This window comes from Rattus norvegicus, chromosome 3 (genome assembly GCF_036323735.1).
Source record: "Rattus norvegicus strain BN/NHsdMcwi chromosome 3, GRCr8, whole genome shotgun sequence".
NCBI classification, from domain to species: domain Eukaryota; kingdom Metazoa; phylum Chordata; class Mammalia; order Rodentia; family Muridae; genus Rattus; species Rattus norvegicus.
This window is the reverse complement of record NC_086021.1, coordinates 175845086-175864599: the sequence shown is the minus strand read 5'-3', so window position 1 is coordinate 175864599 and position 19514 is coordinate 175845086. Positions and strand designations below refer to the sequence as shown.

Below are 19514 nucleotides of genomic sequence, written 5' to 3'. Positions count from 1 at the left end.
GTGGTACCTGGCTGGTTGAACAGATAGAAGTTTGAGTGTTACGGAGGGGAGAAGATAGGATGAGGTTACTGTGGCTGGTGGGGGGCCAGGTGGCTTGGGCTCCTCCTCATCACAGTGCCCCCTCCCCCGTGTGTATGTGTGTGTGTGTATGTGTGTGTGTACTTCGGCTTCACTGGGAATGTGGAGAACCAGTGATAGTGTTCAGCAGGGACATGGCCATGGTGGAAGGCGGTTTGTGTGGAGATCTCTGGAGTTGTCTGCCTCCTTTGTGGGTAGGAGTCTGTCTAGGAGGCAGATGACACACCTCACCTCCTCCAGGCAGACCCCTGCTGCCTACAGGTTGCTGCCGGGTGCCCCAGGGTGGTTCTCCAGGCAAGGTCCCAGCTTCCCTGTGGGTCTGACCAGGTTACAGCGAGGGGTAGGTTGGAGGCAGGGAGGGGAGGCGTTTGGACTGTTTGCAGCCAGGGTGGAGGTGTAGATGAGGTGTTCTGGTGGCTTGTCTTCTCAGTCTGTAAGCCAGAAGATGATAGATACACTTGAGGGTGTCAGCCCGGCCCCGGCCTTCCTGTGACAGACAAGAAGACAGCCTTGTTTTCTGCTCAGGAAGTTAGTTGACTGATTAAAAAACAAAAAACAAACCGTCCAGCGGCACCTTGGGCCCCACCCTGCGCCCAGCCATCCTAACGTCTGAGCCGGTTGTTTGTGTGCGTTCTGAACTCTCACACACCCACCTGTGCCGGTGTTCAGACCCACCTCAGGGGGAGGGGCTCTGGGGACAGGAGGCTTGGCCAGGGCCTCAGCTGTCTTCCCGGTACAGCACGGACACAGCACGGAGGGATCACCCTGCAAGGGTCGCTGTGTGGCCTCAGCCCTCTTCTCTTTCTCAAGCAGTTCTCTTTAATTGAGATACGATTTATGGGCCAGAACCCTCACCCTTTCCAAGTGTGCAGCCTTTGTGAGTTCTTTGGTGAAACCATGCAATTCCCATCTTCCCCTGTCACCCCTTCGGGTCTCATTCATTCTTCCTCTAACGCCCCGGGTGTGTACCACCTTCAGCACTTGCTCTCCGTGGAATATTCTCCTCCTAGATGCCCCCTTCCCCTCCTCTGCCACCCCAGCTCACTTCCTTCAGACCTTTGCCCAAGCCTCATCTCCCCTGGGTCCTGTCTGACCTCTCACCACCCTACCTCACCACTTCCTGTCTCTTCTTTCCCCAGTAGCTGACACCCCTGGTATTTTATTTAACGAGTGATGTCTTTACCTTCTCCCAGAGTGTCAGCTGGACCAGCACGGGAGTATTCCTCTGTTTCATTCACTCCCTTCTCTGGCTTCAAGAATGCCACCTGGCACAGAGTAGATGCTCATTAAACATTTGCTGAATGGAAAGGGCTGCTGCTATGTCTATATGCCTGCGCTGTTACATAAGGTGACGGGCTCGCATTATGTAACTGCTAGTACTTTTGCATAGACTTTGGCAGCCTGAGATTAGAACAGACTAGTGTTTTCTAATGTAGCCGAACTTATGTGGGTGGGTGTGGGCTGAGGGGCTTTGGAGCAGCAGAATGTTCTACTGTATGGCATCCTGCTTAAGAGCCCAGGGTTTGGGCCAGTCCGTCATAGTCAGAATGTCAGGGTAAACGTTTATCTCTGCTTCTGGGGCTGTGCAAAGTAGGGCAAGGAGCCATCCCTCTCTGGGCCTTGGTTTCCTTGCCTGTGAAATAGTTTGGGATGCTTAGTTTGCTGCTTCGAGGTGGTTCTCTCCTCTGGATTGTTTTCCCTTCCCTTCCTCTTGGCACAAGGATAGAGGCTTGAGGACAGCAGGACCCGTCTGAAGCTGGTGGGCTCTGATCCTTGGTGTTTGGCTCTGCACTCTGCACACTGAGAGGAGGTACCTGGCCGGCATGGTTGCCAATAGAGTGAGAAGCTATTCCCCAGTTATTGCTGCAAGAGAACCCCAAGATTGAAAGAGGGATGGGGTCTTTTCTTCAACACGCAGCAAATCTGTTCCCCTTCCCATGATGCGCCGCCACCCAAAGGGTGAAAGAAATGGGCGGCTGCTGTTGTGGGCGGGGCTATTGGTGTGGGTTGGACCTCTGTTATGGGCGGGGCGGGTGCGCTGCTTCTTGCTGCGCAGAGCTGAGGTCACTTGTCTGGTCCCACAGATGCTATGTCTGCGTTGTTAATGAGTTATAGTAAGTTCAGTGGCTTAAAACCGCTCCTGTGTATTTCTTAGAGTTCCTGTGAGTCGGAGGTCCGGTGCAGGAAACTGAAGCTGCAGTACAGGTCACAGCCAGGGCTGGGAGGGAGGGGCTTAGCTCCTTCGTTGTTACTTTGTTACTTTGTGAGAGGATGGCAGTGAATACAGGGTTTGAACCTGGTAGGCAAGTGTTCTACTACCGAGCTCAGCCATACCCCTACTGGCAGAATCTTGGCAGGCGTTCTATCACCGACTTATGCTTCCAGCTCTACCACTGAGTCACGCAGGCATACAGGCACGCGTGCGCATGCCTACATGTTCCCTAGTGGATTTCTAGTCAAGTGCTTTACCACTGAGCCAGTCCTCAGCTCCTCACTGAGGGATTTTGGGCAAGTACTCTACTGCCACACCCCTAGGCTATTACTGGGGGGGTTCCAGGCTAGCTCTCCACTGCTATGCCCCGCCCCCAGGTTGCAGTCTGTGGTAGACTTCTGTGGGCAGAATTCGTGTTCCTATTTTAAAGGCTTGAAGTTCTCCTTTCCCGGCTGGCTGAAGTGAACATTGTAGCACTTTCTTCCTCTCCACAGCCCGACCTCTCTGACATGGTACAGCATATTCAGTATCTTAAATATTGGCTGATTGGGTTGTAGGATTGTAGCGATGAGCCTGGAGCCCAGCCCGTGGTACCCTTCCGTGGTACCACTGGGGACTTTAGGATCAACCTTGAGGGTACTAGGATGGTTGTCCTCTCATCCCCAGATGCCATCTGTCTATGGATTGACCGAGGCTGAGGAAGCCATTCTGGTTGCACTGGTGTCTCAATGTTGGGGTTTTTCCAGGCAACTTATCCTGCAGTGACCTCCGATTGAATTGTGAAGTGCTCAGAGAGCGCACTAGGGAGTCTTAACCCTTTGCACTGGCTTGTAACTTTTTTTTTTTTAAATATGGAACTCGTCACGAATTTTTGTGTCATCCTTGTGCAGGGGCCATGCTAATCTTCTCTGTATTGTTCCAATTTTAGTATATGTGCTGCCAAAATGAGCACTGGCTTGAAACGTGTATTGTGACCCAGCATAGGTTCTGCCTGATTGACCAACCCTTCCAGGCACCTGTGAAGAACTTATGTCCCGACATATTGGACTGCTGGTCTGAGGAGGTCATGAGGGTGAGGTGGCATACTGGGCTTCTATAGCCTTCCTGGTTTCAGTGCCTCCTGCTCTGTTGATCACCCAGAAGGCTGTGGTCACCACTGAGGATGGACGTGTGTCCTTCAGTTTTCACCATGTGCATTTTGGTCTGTGGGATGTAATGTTTCAGTTCTGTCTTCCAGAGGAAGCGATGGCCCCTCTGTCATCGCGGGACCCATCTCTGACCCCTTCTCTACTCCTTGTTTGGAAGCCTATCTGTCTGTTCCCGTGGGCTGCCATTTTTCTTTGCTTTCTATCCCATTCCAGAGTCTTTGGGTCTTTTTTTCTCCAGCACATCTCCTACAGGCACTGTACAGTTGGGCCTGCTTTTTCAAATCCATTCAGACAGCCTTTGCTTTTTAATTCTACAGTTTAGCTCACGTATGTTTATTTCAGTGATCGACAAGGCTGATTTTAGAACCAGTGTCTTGCCACATCCTTCTGGTGTGGAAAAGGGGCCTCTTCCCCTCCCATACCTACCCTTCTGGAGGTAGAAGGAATGTTAAGTGGAGGAGGTAGGTTGAATCTTATCTCCTCAGAGTGGCTAAAACATTATTATTTGACACCCCCCACACACCCCTATCACCCTGAGCTGGCCCCATTAACTTTCTTTCTACCGATGACCTTGCTCCACCCGGCCCAGCCTGAGTCTTTTTTGCTGTTCCTTCTACACAGAGCAGTGCCACCTGCTCTGCCCCAAGTGTCCCCACCTTGGCTCGAAGCTCCAGGTCTCATCGTTTTTCTCCACTTAACTAGGGACTCATACAGCCAGGAGCCACCTGTCTGTTTGCTCCTCGGAATCTCCAACAAGCCTCCGTCTGCTGCAGCATGTCATTGGCACACCCCTGGTGTCTGGCACAAAGCAGGCACCCTGTTGGTGTTAGAGGAAGGAGTGGATGCATAAGAAGAGTTGGAAACGAAACCCTTTTTATGTGTGATAGAGCCACTCTGCCCCTGATGTGTGCGGGCGTGCACCCTGGGTGAGGAGCCACTCATTGGGCTTCTCCATCTCTCACTTTACCACACCCGGGTTTCAGAAGGGTCAGGAGGTCTGTGCGGTCCTGGCCACCGGCTGAGGTTAGCAGCCATTGTCAGGGTGGCAAAGGGATGCACGGCAGAGGCCTGCTCCCCACCCCGCCCAGCTCGGCTGGCGCACATGTGTCATTGACTATGAACACAGACACTAGGACTTGAGCCGTGTTCATGGCTCTCCACGCAGGGTCTCAAGTTAAGCTTTCGAGTCGTTTGTTTCCTTGTTCTTCCCACCAGTCCCACCCCAAGCACACACATTCTTTTTATTGCTTGGTCCATTTGTGAGTGACTGTGGATCCGAAATATATAAGCTGAAGCCCCACAAACAGGTGTATTCATTCCCAGGTAACCGCAGTTTGGTGCACAAAGTCAAATGCACGTTTAACCTTGATACTGAATTGTCCACTGTGCATTTAATACCCCAAATTCCCCGAGAGTCCTTTTTGCCCATTTCCCCTGTTCTGGTAGCTTTAATGGGCAACTTGACACAGCCTAGAATAGATTTCTCAGTTGAGGAATTGCCTACAACAGATTGGCCTGTGGGTGTGTGTGGGCATTATGTTGATTATTAATTGATAATAGCCCACTGTGGGCAGCACCATGCCCTAGGCAGGTGGTTCTGAGCTGTGAAGGAAAGGTATCTGAGGATAAACCTGTCTGCCAGCTAGCTAGCAGCATTACCCCACACCCCCTCCACCCCATGGTTCCTACCCTGCTTCCTTAGCTGTGAAGTGAGCTCCCCAGTCAGAAGTAATGCTGTATGGAATAGTAAGCAGGCCAGAATTCAGCTCCCTACCCTTGACTTCCCTCAGTGATAGATTGTGACCTCGAAAGTAAGTCCCTTAAACCCCTTCTCCCCAAAGTTGCTTTTGTCAGTAGTAAAGATGAAGCTAGGACACCTCTCCATTGCATCCAGGTCCGCCATCCAGGATGCTGTTTCTTTCTCTCCCTTTGGTGAGGTGTTCTCTGCAATGCTGGGATGAAACCCAGGCCTTCACACATTAGGCGACTGCTCTGCCCCTGAGCCCTCCCTACTTTAGAGAGCTGGGGCTGGCCCCTCTAATGAAAACTTCCCACCAAGATGTGGCTCTGCTCTCACATTTGCCCTGGTGCTATCCCTGACTGCCTCTGCGATCTGTGGACCATTAGCTCTTGTACCTCAGTTATCTCAGCTGTAAAATGGGGGCCTCTGGTTCTACCTCTCAGGGTCCTTCTTATTAGCCACACCTTTTTTTTGAGTTCACCTGTTGATGTCTTAGATACTGACTACATTGGTGGTCCCTGGTGTTGCTCCTCTGGGCCTTGCTAGGAAGACATAGGGACAGCAGCATGTAGCTGAGTGCCAGACCTGGAGCCTGCTCCTTGAATGGGCTGTACTCAAGATTGCCATGCCCTTGTAGTAGAGCGTTTGATGGATGGAGATGGGTAGGAGGTCACCGTGTCCCCACAGCCGGACCCCTGGCGCCTTTGCTTGCTCTCTTCTTCCCCTTCTTACGTCTGATCATCCGTATGTGTCAGTGTATCTTGCCTCTCCTGTCCTAGGCCAAATTCTGTGTGTTGTTAGTCTTTGCCCTCAGTGCCCTTGGTGTCACCTAGTGAAGGACAGAGGGCTCTGGATCCTCACCACCCAGCTCAGATCCTGGTCATTCACTGGTGTGTGACCAGTGGTTGCCGCTTTACCTGGTTCTAATGATGTCTCGTCCTGATGGGGGTGGGGCAGACCAGGGAGGATCTGCAAGTCTCCTAGGACAGTGTCTGCCACCTAATAAACATTCTGTCTATTAACTATAAATTACCATAGTAATAAGCTCAGGCTATGCTAATAAAGTACTTGATTATGCTGGTATGTAATACCGTGCTAATCAAGTTTCTATTATTATCCGGCCATTCCTCCTGTGTTGGGTGTGTGGGCAGTCTTCAGCTATCCAGAGTTAGCAGCTATGTGCATCTTCGTTTGAGTGTGTGTGCATGCTTGTGTATCTGTGCACACGTCTGTATGTATAGGCCAGAGGACAGCGCTGGGTATCTTAGGTATTTTCTGCTTTTTAAAAATATCTCCCCGACCTGGAACTTGCCAGGTAGGCTAGGCTGACTGTCCATTCAGTAAGCTCTAGGGATCCTTCTCACTGGTTCACAGTACTGGGAGGCAAACCTGGCCACCATGCCTAGGTGTGTGTCTGTCTGTCCATCTGCCTGCCTAACTACCTATCCATCCATCCATCCATCTATCCACCCACCCACCACACCCAGATGGGTATGTATGTATGCATGCGTGTGTGTGTGTGTGTGTGTGTGTGTGTGTGTGTGTGTGTGTTCATTTACTTAAGACAGGGTCTTTCTGTGTAGCCCTGGCCATCCTGGAATTCATTATGAGTTCTGGGATTAGTGGTTTGTGCCACCACTGCCTGGGACCCACATTTAGCTTTTAAAACATGGCTTTTGGGGTTGAAACTCAGGCCCTGGTGAATGCAAGGCAAGCCTGTTACTGACTGGGCCACCTCCCAGCCCGTGTCAGCGCTTCGCCCCCTTTATTAGGACACTCTGGCATGAAACACTTTGGTGTTAGAACATTAGAATGAGGTCTGGGCCAGCCAAGGTGGAGGCAGCAGGTTATCCATGATCTCATATTTCCAGGAGGGGAAACTGAGGTACAGGGCTGCTCAGCGACTGCCTTGGGATTTCATTGCTGTGAAGAGACAATATTCACCGTGGTAACTCTCACAAAGGAAAGCATTTCGTTGGGGCTGGCTTACAGTTTCAGAGGTTCAGTCCGTTATCGGCATGTTGGGGGAGCATGGCAGCGTGCTGGCAGATGTGGTGCTGGAGTGGAAGTTAGGAGCTCTCCATCTTGATCCAAAGGCAGCAAAAGGAGACTATGTATAGCTTGAGGATAGGAAGCCCAAAGCCCGCCCCCACAGTGACGCACTTCCTCCAACAAGGCCACGCCCACTCCAACAAGGTCACGCCCGCTCCAGCGAGACCACACCTCCTAATAGTGCCACTCCTTATAGGACTAGTCAAACACATAAGTCTGTGGAGACCATTCCTATTCAAACCGCCGCAGTAACCCAGGGTGAGTTGGTGGCTGAGATGGAACTGGAGCTGATGTTTCTACATGGAGACAGTTAGCCTTAACTCTACTGCCAAGGGCCTTTGAGCACCAAGGGAATGAGGAAGGAGACCAGGATTGAGCCCTCTCTGGATGCGGTGGATGAACTGCGTGCCTGTGAACAGTGCCTTTGATTCCAGCATTCATGACAGGGGAGGGTGGGCTGTGTGTTTCTTGTAGGAAGTCACTGTTGGGTTGACACTGTGGGTCAGGTCTCAGTGTGACTGAGGAGCTGTGATCAAATTAGAGCACCTTTCCTATCCTTCGTGATTAGAGCCCAGGCTACCAACTGGGACTCCTCAGGCCAGGTCAGGCCCCTAAGTGGGTTCTGTTGGCCTGCACAGTGTTTTAGATGTTTCTTGTTAGTTGTCAACATTGAAAAGGAACTTCTTGAGCCTGACAGTGGTGGTATATGCCTTTAGTTCCAACACTTGGGAGGCAGAGGCAGGCTGATCTCTGAGTTTGAGACCAGTCTTGTCTACAGAATGAGCTCCAGGATAACCTGGGCTGTACAGAGAGGCCTCTCTCAACCCCCCTAACCCCTCAAAAACCTTTTGATTAAAAATTTTTTCTTGCACAGAAATCTACTTTTATGGTTTACATGTCCAGCTGAGGTTCCTTCAGGCTGCCCTGGCACAGACTGTAGTTTGCCATAGTCCTCACCTTTCTCTAATGCTTTCCCAACACAAACAACTACATGTATTTTTGATAAGTGCACTTACCCCCTTGCCCCCCTTTTTTATTGAATAGTTGAGAGGATAAAGGAATATTTCTTCCAACTTGCTTTCGTCTTTTTGTCAGGCACATGAGGAACGCATGTTCCCTTTACAGGAGAGAGAGGTTGTTTTGAAGGGCCATCCTTTGGTCTCCTCTGTTCCTACTGGGCCATGGGCATTTGAAGTGGAGGTGCCTGCCAGCTCTTGGGTGGTCCTTCTCGGTCTCTGTGTGGAGAAGAGAGAGAAGGTTGTCTCCAGAGGGGCCGATTCTGTGGCCCAGCCTCTATTTCCTGCTGCCTGTGGGCAGTCTCTTTTGCAATGTCAGCTGTGGTACAGGATGCTCTCACGTCCATCTGTCCCACTGACTGCTCCATTTTCCTTTGAGAGGTCTCGCTAGTGATGAAGCAAGGGGTTTCCCCAATGCGATGAGCCTCTCGGGTGCTGTCAGGTCTTCCTGCCCTTACATCTAAAGTTGTTGTCCTTGCCTCTCCCTAGTTCGAGTTTTTGAAACAGTAGTCACCAGCAGGAGCTGTCTGTCAGGGATTCTTTTGTGGCAAGTGACAGAAAAACCCATCCCAACAGCCTTCAGGAAGAACAGGATCTGGCGGCCAGCAGGATGGCTGATCAGGTAAAGGTGCTCATTACCCAGTCTGACGACCTGAGTTTGATTTCTTGGACCTACATGTTGGAAGAAGAGAACCGACTGCTGTGAGTGTGTGCACATGTACACACACACACACACACACACACACACACACACACACACACTCTCCCTTACACCTCACTCTAAATCCAATTATAAATAGTAAACAGGGTATGCTGACTAGCCTGGTGTACATAGTGAGTTCCAGGACAGCCAGGGCTACATAGAACCTGTCTCAAACAAACAAACAAACAAACAAACAAACAAAGAGCAGCAACAACAAAAACCGGAACAGAGAGGCCCGGGTTACCAAAGAGTCCGTCAAGTCCTGGGTGAGCTCTGATTGGCTATGACAGGTCCCCCTGTGGTTCCCTGCACCCCTTGGAGGTGGGGGAGGGGTGGTTCCTAGAAAGAAGACCCTGGAGCATTGGGACCATGAAGGGTTGGATGCTGGGTGGGCTGTTTCTTCTCTTTGCTGGGGCTTCTACCTCAGCCTGGAAGTCCTTGCCATTTCTTGCCTTCTTGCCACCTGCCTGCCATAGTCACGCTGCCTCTTCCCCCACTGTTCTGGGTCTCTTAAGAGCCCCAGTGGTCACAGACCTGAAGTGCCGTGCTCCAAGCACAGTGGCCCCCCCGGAACTCAGAGGGGAGGTGTTCCCCTGTCACCTTATTGTTTCATAACCTGTCTTGGTTCACACATTCACCAGTTGTGTGACCCGGGGCCCATCCAGCCTGTTTGCATCGGTGGTATGGTGTGAATGGTGTTCGTTCTCTTGGGTTGGAGGATGAAGTGTGAAGATAGCTTCCAGTGGCTGGCCCAGCCTGAGCTCACAGCTAGTGTTTGCGGAGTGAACCAGCAAAACCGGCAGGGGCTTGGAGCCCGTTCCAGGTCTGCTGAGGCGTCCGGGCATGAGGTCAGCCCCAGTGGGAAGCATCCTGCTCTGCCCTCCCCTCCCCACACAGGGAGATCTGAATGAACAGAACCCAGAATGTTCCGGCAGTGCTGGCTCCCTCGACAAGTGACAAAGGCATCTTTGTCTGGCCCGGGTGTGAAATCATTCCACGGGGTTTTGGGGCGGGGGTAGGCTCTGGTAGTCAGCTTGCCAGGATGGGAGGGGCGGGGCTAAGGTGTCCCCATCCCATGCCGACTCCTGTAACAGGGTAGCGTGTTCCTCACCCACTCCCCGTGTTCCTCACCCACTCCCCGCTTTCATCTGGGCTAGAATGCTTCTTTTGCCCCCTTCCCCGAGTTGAGGGGAGAGGTTAGAACCTAAGTCTTTCAACATGCTAGACATGTGCTCACCATTGAACTACTCTTCCTAGCTGTGTCCCCTCCCTTTATGTTTTGAGAGAGTCTTTCAGGGTAGCCCAGGCTGGCCTCAAAGGAACAGAGTTGCTGCCTTAGCTTCTTGGGGTTGGGATTTGCAAGCGTGTGTCCCAGTACTCAGCCGGCATGCTCCAGACTCCGCTTGTTTGAGGGAGAACGATGCGGGGCTGCCATTCTGCCGAGGAGACGCGTGTCAGCGTCAGCCTTCTGTCCTTTTTACCACAGTGTGCACAGCAGCTGTGAAACCAGGCTGGCGTGGCTGCAGGGGACAAGCAGAGCAGCTCAAGTGTTAAAATAGCTTGGCGGTGACTTTAAAACGTCTAAGCACCCTTGGCTCTGTTCCCTTGGGAATCTCTCGAATAAAATCAAGGAGGAAAAAAAAAAAAGCCCATGGCACTGGGGATGCTCACTGGGTAAGAGTGCTTGCTTTGAAAGCACAAGGCCCTGAATTTGAATCCCTTATTTATACTCATGTAAAAAGCTGCACAGGGTTGGAGGTGGGAGCCAGAGACAGGCACATTCCAAGAGTTTGTTGGCCAGCCTGTTTGGCAGAAATGGTGAATATCTGGTTCAGGAGAGACCCTGCCTCAGAGCACTAAGGTGGAAAATGATAGAGGAAGATTACCGGAAGCCTTGATCTGTCTTCCTCCTCCTCCTCTTCCTCCCCCTTCTCCTCCTCCTCCCCCTTCCTCCCCCTCCTTCTTCTTCCTCTTCTAATAAAGATTTTACTTATTGGATGTATGTGACACTGTAGCTGTCTTCAGACACATCTGCAGAAGGCATCGGATCTCATTACAGATGGTTGTGAGCCACCATGTGGTTGCTGGGAATTGAACTCAGGAAGAGCAGTCAGTGCTCTTAAACACTGAGCCATCTCCCCAGCCCCCCTGATCTGTCTTCTGCATGTACACTTATTGGTGCGTACTTGGGCACATACGCACCCAAGTGCACACGTGCGCACGCGCACGCATGCGAGCACACACACACACATACACACACACACACACACACACACACACACACACAGCAAGCATGAAAGCTGTAAAGCTTTTATTTCCCCAGCTGTGTTTCTAACCACACAGTAAAACAAGAAAGAACCAACAGGCAAACCACAGAAGTGGTCATCAGCAAATAACTTGTTAGACCATCAAGCAGGCTTTGCAAAAAAACGACCCTGACTCCTGACCTCTCTGTGGATATGATGGCAGCTAGAGTAAGTCAGAAAAGCAATCCCAATGTTTAGGGGGGACAACAACAACAACAACAACAGCAGCAATGACAATAACAACAAAAACAATAATAACACAGAAGCTGTGCTTAATGAAATCCTGTCAGGGGTGGCGGAGGCAGGAGGATCAGGCAGACTTTCAAAGTCATCCTCAGCAACTTAGCATATTTGAGGCCAGCCTGGGCTACATGGGATTCTGTCTTACATAGAAGAGGAAGAAGGAAAAGAGGAAGAAAAAAGTTAACACAAAAGCCTCTTTGGGTGGGCATGCCAGTCAGCTTTCTGTCTCGGTGCCAAAGCATCCGGGAAAGTCAGTTGTAAAGAAAGAAAGATACACTTTGGGCCATGGTTTTTGAGGTCTCAGTCTCGGGTTGGTCCAGTTTCCTTGGGCAGTGTGCCATGGCCGTGGGAACAGGTCCCTGAGACCTGCTCACCTCCGGGCTGGGAGGGAGGGAGGGAGGGAGGGAGCGAGGGGCTTGGGCCCCTATATCCGTGCAGTAGTATCTCTCCAAAGAGCCGAATTCCTTTCGCCAGGCCACACCTCTTAGAGGTTCTGCCACCTGAGTAGCACCCAGGATGCCGTCCTGGCTATGTGACTTGGGAGCAAGGTACCTCTGTGTGTCTGTCTGTCTGTCCGTCCACCCGTCTGACTATCCATCTATCTGTCTGTCTATCCGTCTACCCACCCATCTGTTTACCCCTCCATCTATGTATGTATCTGTCATCTATGTATCTGTTCACCCCTCCGTCTAATATGTATGTATGTATGTATGTATGTATGTGTGTGTGTGTGTGTATGTATGTATGTATGTATGTATGTATGTATCTGTCATCTATGTATTTATCGATCGATCTTCTTTCAGTTCTCATGGCAATTACTGACTGAGCCATCTCTTCAACTCCCCCGTTTCTCACTTTGAGCCTTAGCTTTATTGGTCATAAACTGGGGACACCAGTAGCTCTCCCCTCCTCCTATCCTTGTCCCACCCGAATCAAGGCAGGCTGTAGCGGCTGTTTAGTCTGCTGCTGGGCGTGCGGTAGGCAACTCAGTAATGCTAGGTGTTACTAAGGATAAACAGGCCCAGCCTGGAGTTGAGAATACACAGGACAAACAACCTAAAAGACAAACGAAACAAACAAAAGCAGGAAAAAAAGAGAGACATTTTACAGAACACCCAGACTATAGCCCTGGGTTCCATAAACCACTGCTGGGCCTCTGTAACCATGGTGATGGAGGTGCAACCCTTGGTGCGACCCTGGTTCTTGAGGGAGACCTGTTGTGCCTGCCAGGGGACATACAGAAATGCAGTGTCAGGAGGGAAGGAAGGAAGGAAAGAAGGAAGGAAGGAAGGGTGGATGGATACTTCCACTGGGTAGTACAGGCAGGCTGGGAGTTATCTGGGGCTGAGGGGTTGGCTTGGCAGGTAACATGCATACCAAGCAAACATGGGAACCAAAATTCAGATCCCTAGAACCCACAAACAAGCCAGACTGGTGTGAAGGCTGGCTGTAATGCAGACAAGATCCTGGGAGCAGTGGGCGAGCTTGACGATAGTCAGTGGGCTCTGAGGTCAGAGAGTGCTTACCTTGGGGGATAGAGTGGAGCAAGTGAGGAGGAGCAATGGCAACCAGCTCCTGCCTCTGTGTGGGTTAGTATTATGTTAGCCTGACCCAAGCTACAAGCATTTGAGAATAGGACTCTCAATTGAGAAACTGTCTACAAAAGATTGGTCTGTGGGACATTTTCCTGATGAACCATAGCTGTGGGAAGGCCAAGCTCTGTGGATGGTGCCATCCTGGTGGGTCCTGGGTTCTATAAGGAAGCAGGCTGAGCAAGTCAGTAAGCAAGCACTCCTCCGTGGCCTCTGCTTCAGGTCTTCCTCCAGGTCCCTGCCCTGATTTCCCTCAGTGATGGATTCTGATTGGGAAGTGTAAACAAAATAAACTCTTCCGCAGATTACTTCTGGTCGACGTTTTATCACAGCAACAGAAAGCAAACCAAGACTCTGTGTGTGTGTGTGTGTGTGTGTGTGTGTGTGTGTGTGTGTGTGTACGTACATGCATACAAGTTCATCCCACATGTGAGTATGCATGCATCAGACAAACATCTGATGGCCCCATAGAGAAGGGTCTGGTGAGCAAGGCTGGCCCTTTTTTTTTTTTTTGTTTGAGACAAGGTTGTTCTGTTTAGCCTTGGCTGACCTAGGACTCATTCTGTAGATTAGGCTAGCCTTGACTCACAGCGATCCGCCTGCCTCTGCCTGGAAGAGCCCTGGGATTAAAGGCCTGCCCCACCGTGCTCTTAGCACTGCATGAGATGCTGACAGATGTCACTTGCAAGTCCTTTGCAGGGGGAGGGAGGGCCTGAGGCTGAGAGGACTTGGAAGCCCCTGTCCAAGTTTGTCTTAGCACTTGATTTTGGATGCACAGCTGCCTGCCGGTCACCACAGCACTCCCACCAAGACACCTTCCCATCCTGCACCATGCGTCAGGTCTTTGGAGCCCCTGGAAGGCGGTGGGAAGGGTCTCTGCGGCTCCAGGCAGATCACAGTGTCTGCAGCCTCTGCCAGCCTGGCCAGCCGTTCACTTGGTTTGACGTCTGAGCCGCACACTAGGGTTGGGAGAGAACTGAGAGTGAACACCCCCCACCTCACCCCCCACCCTCTTCTCTCTCTGGGGCTGAGTGGAGACAGCTGCAAATCCCATGACTGTTGAAAGTCACCCTGTGGGGGCAGGGCCCTCGGTACTGCCATCCCCAGCACAGGAGGCCGGGAGTTCTGAAGGTCCAGTGACAGGAGGTAGGATGAGCCTTCCCTCAGGTTCTCCTCGCAGTTGTGTTGTGTTCTGTGGCCGACGTTGTCCTTGGTTGACCTTTGCTCACATTCCATTCCCATGCTGACTTCATTGCAGTCCTGGGCCGCTCTGTCTCGACGATGCCAGACATCTCTGTTTGGCTGTCCAGCAGACCCTGAGAGCCCACCATCTTGCCCTTGTAGCCCCTCTGGCCTCGCAGGGCTTGCTGCCTTTTCGGATCACTGCTTGGTGTCCTCTATCCAATCTTCCTCTCCAGCCGGCCCCAGCCACCAGGATATCCTGCCCTATCATGTCCACAGCAGCCAGAATCTGGCCTCCTCATTTCTTTCCCTCTTGCCTCAGCCACACCCCATGGTGACAGCCTCAGCCTCCTTTGTCCCCACCAGGAAGGTCATCTTCCCCTGTCCTCCTGCTTCCACTCCTGGCCCTAGCACTTGGCTCTCGCCAGGGACCTTGTTAGTCAGGTCACTCCTCTCTGCTCTGAATAAAAGCCCCAGCTGCCCCACAGTGTCACCTCCGCTCTGTTTCCACTGCTCTGACCTCATCTGCACACATTTTGTCACCTCCTGCCTCAGGGCCTTAGCTCATGCTTGGTCTGAAATGCTCCCCAGAGGTGTGTGCATTCTTCACTTTCAGGTATGTTCCAGACACTTTACCTCTCGGTGCCTGGCTTTCCGACATGTGGGTGCCCGGCTCCCAGACATGTGGGTGCCTGGCTCCCTGACATGTGGGTTGTGGGTGCCCGGCTCCTCGACATGTGGGTGCCCCGCTCTCGAATATGTGGGTACCCCGCTCCCTGACCTGAGGGTTCCCTGACTGACCTGTCTGATGTGTCAGCTGCTCTGCGCTCTCTCTCTGCTCTTCAGTTGCTTCCGGTGGTTACATCACTGGAAAGCTCTTGGAGTTCAGAGATCTTGTCTTTTCTGTTTCCTGGCCGAGGGAAGATCTTCCTGCTCATTGTCACCTGTTCCTTTCCAAGATCAGAGGCAACCCATGGGGTGTGTGTCTGTCTCATCTAGAGGAGAGACAGTGGACATTAAGGTTATGACACTTTGGGGTCTCCGATGACACGCCAGTGCTTGAACACCCGGGTATGTGAGCCAGGACTGCTTACAGAAATCCCAACTCAGTCTTTGAATAAAAGAGGGCTTTGTGTGTCTCCCTGACTCACACCTGGGCTTCAGGCACAGCTGGATCAAGGAGCTCCTTTGCTTCCTTCCTGAGTTCCTCCGTGATAAAAACTTTGTGGGGAAGAGCACTGCTGTGATTGATCAGACTGGGCCATGGACTTCCTCCCCAAACCCCTCCCAAACCGCTTCTACCAGGATAGTACTTAAGGTTCAACTTTCAGGAACTGGAAACAGTGGGAGCTGTGGAAGGGGCTAGGAATGAGTAGAGTCACTAATGGGAGTGGGGCCTGTGGGCTCTGGTGACAGGCAGCTTTGCCTGTCCCCCACAGCTACCTCAGGTCTTATAAAACCCCGGTCCTGTTGGGTCCCCTTCCCTTATCACGATGGGGCTCCAGATGGCTTGTCTGTCACTCCCATAACTGTTGGGTGTGTGTCTCCCTCTCCCTCCCCTTCTGCATATGTTGCCTCTGGGCCTCTTGGATCTTGTTTCAGGGCTCTGAGAAGATGCTCGGGGACCACTGGCTGTTCCCCTCTCTTTCCAGCAGGTAGAGGAACTGTTCTGTCGAACCTGAACCTTTTGGCTCCTGGGGATACTCTGAAACTGCCATGCCTGTCCTTCTTAACTTGGGGTCCAAGCTGGGACATCTCAGTTTTTCTGTCTGTTCTAGTGTGGTTTCCTGACCACCCGTGTATCTAACAGGCTTTAGGAGATAAGGCCGGAGACGCAATTGGTCTGTGACACCCTCCTGTTCTCAGGGAAGCGCCCCCTTGGTTCTCTCTTTTCCTGCCTCACCCCGTTAGAGCCTGGGCGACACCTCAGGATGCCTGTCTTCTCTCAGGGCTCAGTCACAGAGACCCTGGTGATTCATACACCCGGCCTGAGCATTTTAACTGTAGCAGCCTTGGTTTCTCTATCCTGACTTTTAAGCTCAAGAGTTCCCCATGTCGGGCGGCAGAGAGGGCTCAGTGGGTAAGAGTGCTTGCTGTGTTAGCATGGGGGACCTGAGTTTGAGTCCCCCACACCCACATAAAAAGCCAGGCATGGCACACATGTCCCCGAGACCCCAGTGCTGTGTCTGGGTAGAGACAGGGTCGCTGGAACTCACTGGCTGCTAGCCTAACTCCAGGTTCAGCGAGAGACCTTGTCTTGACAAGTTTGGATTCGGATTCGGTCCTGGGAAGCTGTGTGACCCAGAGCAGATTACTTAACCTCTCTCTGCCTTGGTTTCTCTACCCATAAAGGTGTTCTCAGCTCCAGGGGCCACTGTATGGTTTCCATAAGGTGATGGCATGAGGGTTTGTGGGATAGTTCTATTCTAGTTGCCCTGGTGACACCCTTTATTTCTCATCTCCGTTCCTCTGTTGGCTAGACCCCCAGTTAGGCCATTTCCTCCTCCACCACATCAAAGCGGCTTCCTCCCGACCCTTTTTGTGGCACCTCAGTCCCAGCCTAGATGCAGCCATTGTCTATGGCTGGAGGTGACCAGCAGGAATGAGGCCTCAGTAAGTGCAGTCTAGGGCATGCTTCCACCCTCCCCAGAAGGGTTAGACAAGCCCCATCCCTTTCCTTACATAGTCATTTGGAAGAGCTTCACCCAAGGGTACATGGGGTGCCAGGGCCCCCTCTGTGCTTGGGTACATGCGGCGGGGGGATAGGGGGAAAGTGTGGCCCTTAGAAAAGCTTCAGTTTGAAGCAGGCGGCCCTGTGGGTGTGCAGACACCTGGACAGGGCAGCTGAAGCTCAGAGTGTCTCCTTCAGTCTGCAGGAGTTCAGGGCTCAGGCACGCAGGACCAGAGGAACTCACCTCTCTCTGTTTTGTCATTGCAGTGTGATGTGAGGTAACTCCAAGCAGCCAGCCCCTGGGCTCCTAACTGGGGTGCAGGGCTCTTGAGAAATCCAAGAAGTACTGTATATGGGGCCGTGATTGCTTTCCACAGGGATACACCTATTTGCTACAGAAGCAGGTCAGGGTCCTGTAAGGAGGCAGGAGGTTCCTAGTCAGTCCCCCGAAAACAAAGAGATGTTTCCATTTCCTTAATCCTGGCAAATGTTTATCGGATCACCTGCTGGGAGCCTAAGGGCTTTCTGCCCCTGCTATCCCAGGTGTGCTCTGGAGATTGCAGCCTCGGAGTCTGTTCTGACCCCTCACTCTCTACGGACACCCCTCCCCCATCGGCCCCTCCTCTGGGATGCTGTAGTTCCCACGTGGTCAGGCCGGAAAGGCTTGAGTCTGTGACGAGGCAAGCGACTCGGGCCAGCAGCTCAGGGTCTGCTAAGGAGACTTCTGGCAGGCTGGGTGGGAGTGGGGAGTAGGGGTGAGGACAGATGCTGAGAGGGCTTCAAGCGGGCAGAGGAAGGGGGTCTATCCTGTGCTTCTCTGGGTCCCTTGGGTCAACTGAGGAGGCTAGAAAAGGAGCGAGAGGTGCTGTATACGTCAGTATGTAGCATAGACTGGTGGCAGCCTAGTGACCGGGAGAACAAGCAAAGCTGGTGGCCTGGGATTGGAAGGGAAAGGGAAGGGGTGGGTGAGGCATCTCAGTGGAGGGGACTCACCTTAGGGGACTTCCTGAAGAAGATGGGGACTTCTAGGGAGGCGGGAAACCCAGGGGTCAGGGGGGAGGAGCATCCGTGAAGGATGGGAGGACTGCTTGGGTGACGTTTTCTCAACCCTACTCAGCCACCAGGCTCTGAGCCTAAAGGCTGCTCTGAGCTGAACGAGAGGTGGTCCAAGGCATCGGCCTCCTGCTGAGGTGGGAGATGCAGTTGGCCTAGGAAGGTAAAGCTGGAGAGACAGACATGCTGACTGACTGTTCTGAGCTGCCCGGCAGGCTGTAGTCTTTCCCTGGAGTCAGTGGGGGTGACAGCAAGGCATAGGTCAGAGCAGAGGCTGCCATTGGGTCACCTTTGAGCAGGAGTGGGGAGACAGGGGCAGCCTGGCTGGCTAGGGGAGAAAACCGTCTGGGGACGGAGGCGGGCATTGGGATGGCTGTTTTCTCTTCTCTACACAGAGATCGCTGGGAAGACCACAGAGTGGCTGGGAACAGAGGCCATGCTGTACCACTCTTTTTGGGGGGATGGGGCGGGGAGAGGGAGCTAGGTCAGCTGTGTGAGTGAGCTACTTAATACCCATGAACTTGCAATTAAATGCGGAAGTAGGAGACAAGAAGGGTGGTAAAAGGGAATATTGTTCCCAGCTCCCTGGGGAAATGGCCAGCCTCCAACATGAATGGGCTTCAGTGTCCTGGGGGGCTGGGGTTCCCCCTCCACCCCTCCATTTGGCTCTTTGTCCTGCTGTGTTGGATCCAACCACAAAGGCCAGCTTGATTCTCACTTGCTGCTTTCTTGGGGAGCAGTAGGGGGCTTCGTCCCCAGAAGAGAACTCTCTGTGGGAAAGGGGGGGTGATGGAATTTGGGGGCTACCCATAGATGCCATCTCCTAAGCTATCACCTCGATAGCTCCCTTTCCATCCACAGCATTCAAATGTCTGGCTCCTTTAGCAAAGTCTTATGTGCAAAGCATACCATGTTAAGTCAGGCTTGTGGACTTGTGATACGATGTCTGTGTAGCTTAACTGGTTCCCATTTCCCGGAAGGGCCACAGGCTGGCCCTTCTCTTTGTTTTCCCCAGGTACCCACAGTGTTGATTTGTTGTTTCGAGACAGTATCTCATGTAGCCTAGGTTGGCCTTGGGTTCACTAGGTAGCCAAGGATAACCTTGAACACTTGATTCTCCTGCTGGGATTCCAGGTCCTGCAGCACCATGCCTGCCCTGATCGGTGTGCCGGGGACCTCCTGGATGTTAGGTAGGGGCTCTGCCAACCGAGACACATCCCAGCCCTGATTTCTGTCCTTGAACATCAGCGTCGCCTGGTTTGGGACTTTAAGCTAGGATTCTGTTGCATATGATCTTTGGTTTCTTGAGAGCTTGTCTGCAGGTTCTGGTGAGGACCACAGCTACCTGTGTTCCCTTGAGCGAAGAATGTTCCTCTGTCCAGGCAGGTTGTCCTCACTGACAGGTGCACAGCTTTGGGAGGGATGCACATGGAGTGGGAAGAAAGGAAGGGACATCGGCTTAGCTGACTGCCTAGCTGACTGACTGATTGACTAGCTGACTGACTGATTGACTAGCT

At 52.3% G+C, this 19514-nt stretch overlaps 1 protein-coding gene and 1 non-coding gene across 2 annotated transcripts in view; one reads left to right on the top strand and one right to left on the bottom strand.

Moving 5' to 3' along the window:
• The window catches only part of Prex1 (phosphatidylinositol-3,4,5-trisphosphate-dependent Rac exchange factor 1), a 150826-nt gene that overhangs the window by 11165 nt on the left and 120147 nt on the right, over positions 1-19514 (top strand). The window lies entirely within an intron of this gene.
• Positions 3136-3242, bottom strand: Rnu6-760 (RNA, U6 small nuclear 760). The gene has a single exon (XR_005502986.1). It is a non-coding gene; the product is annotated as a U6 spliceosomal RNA (small nuclear RNA).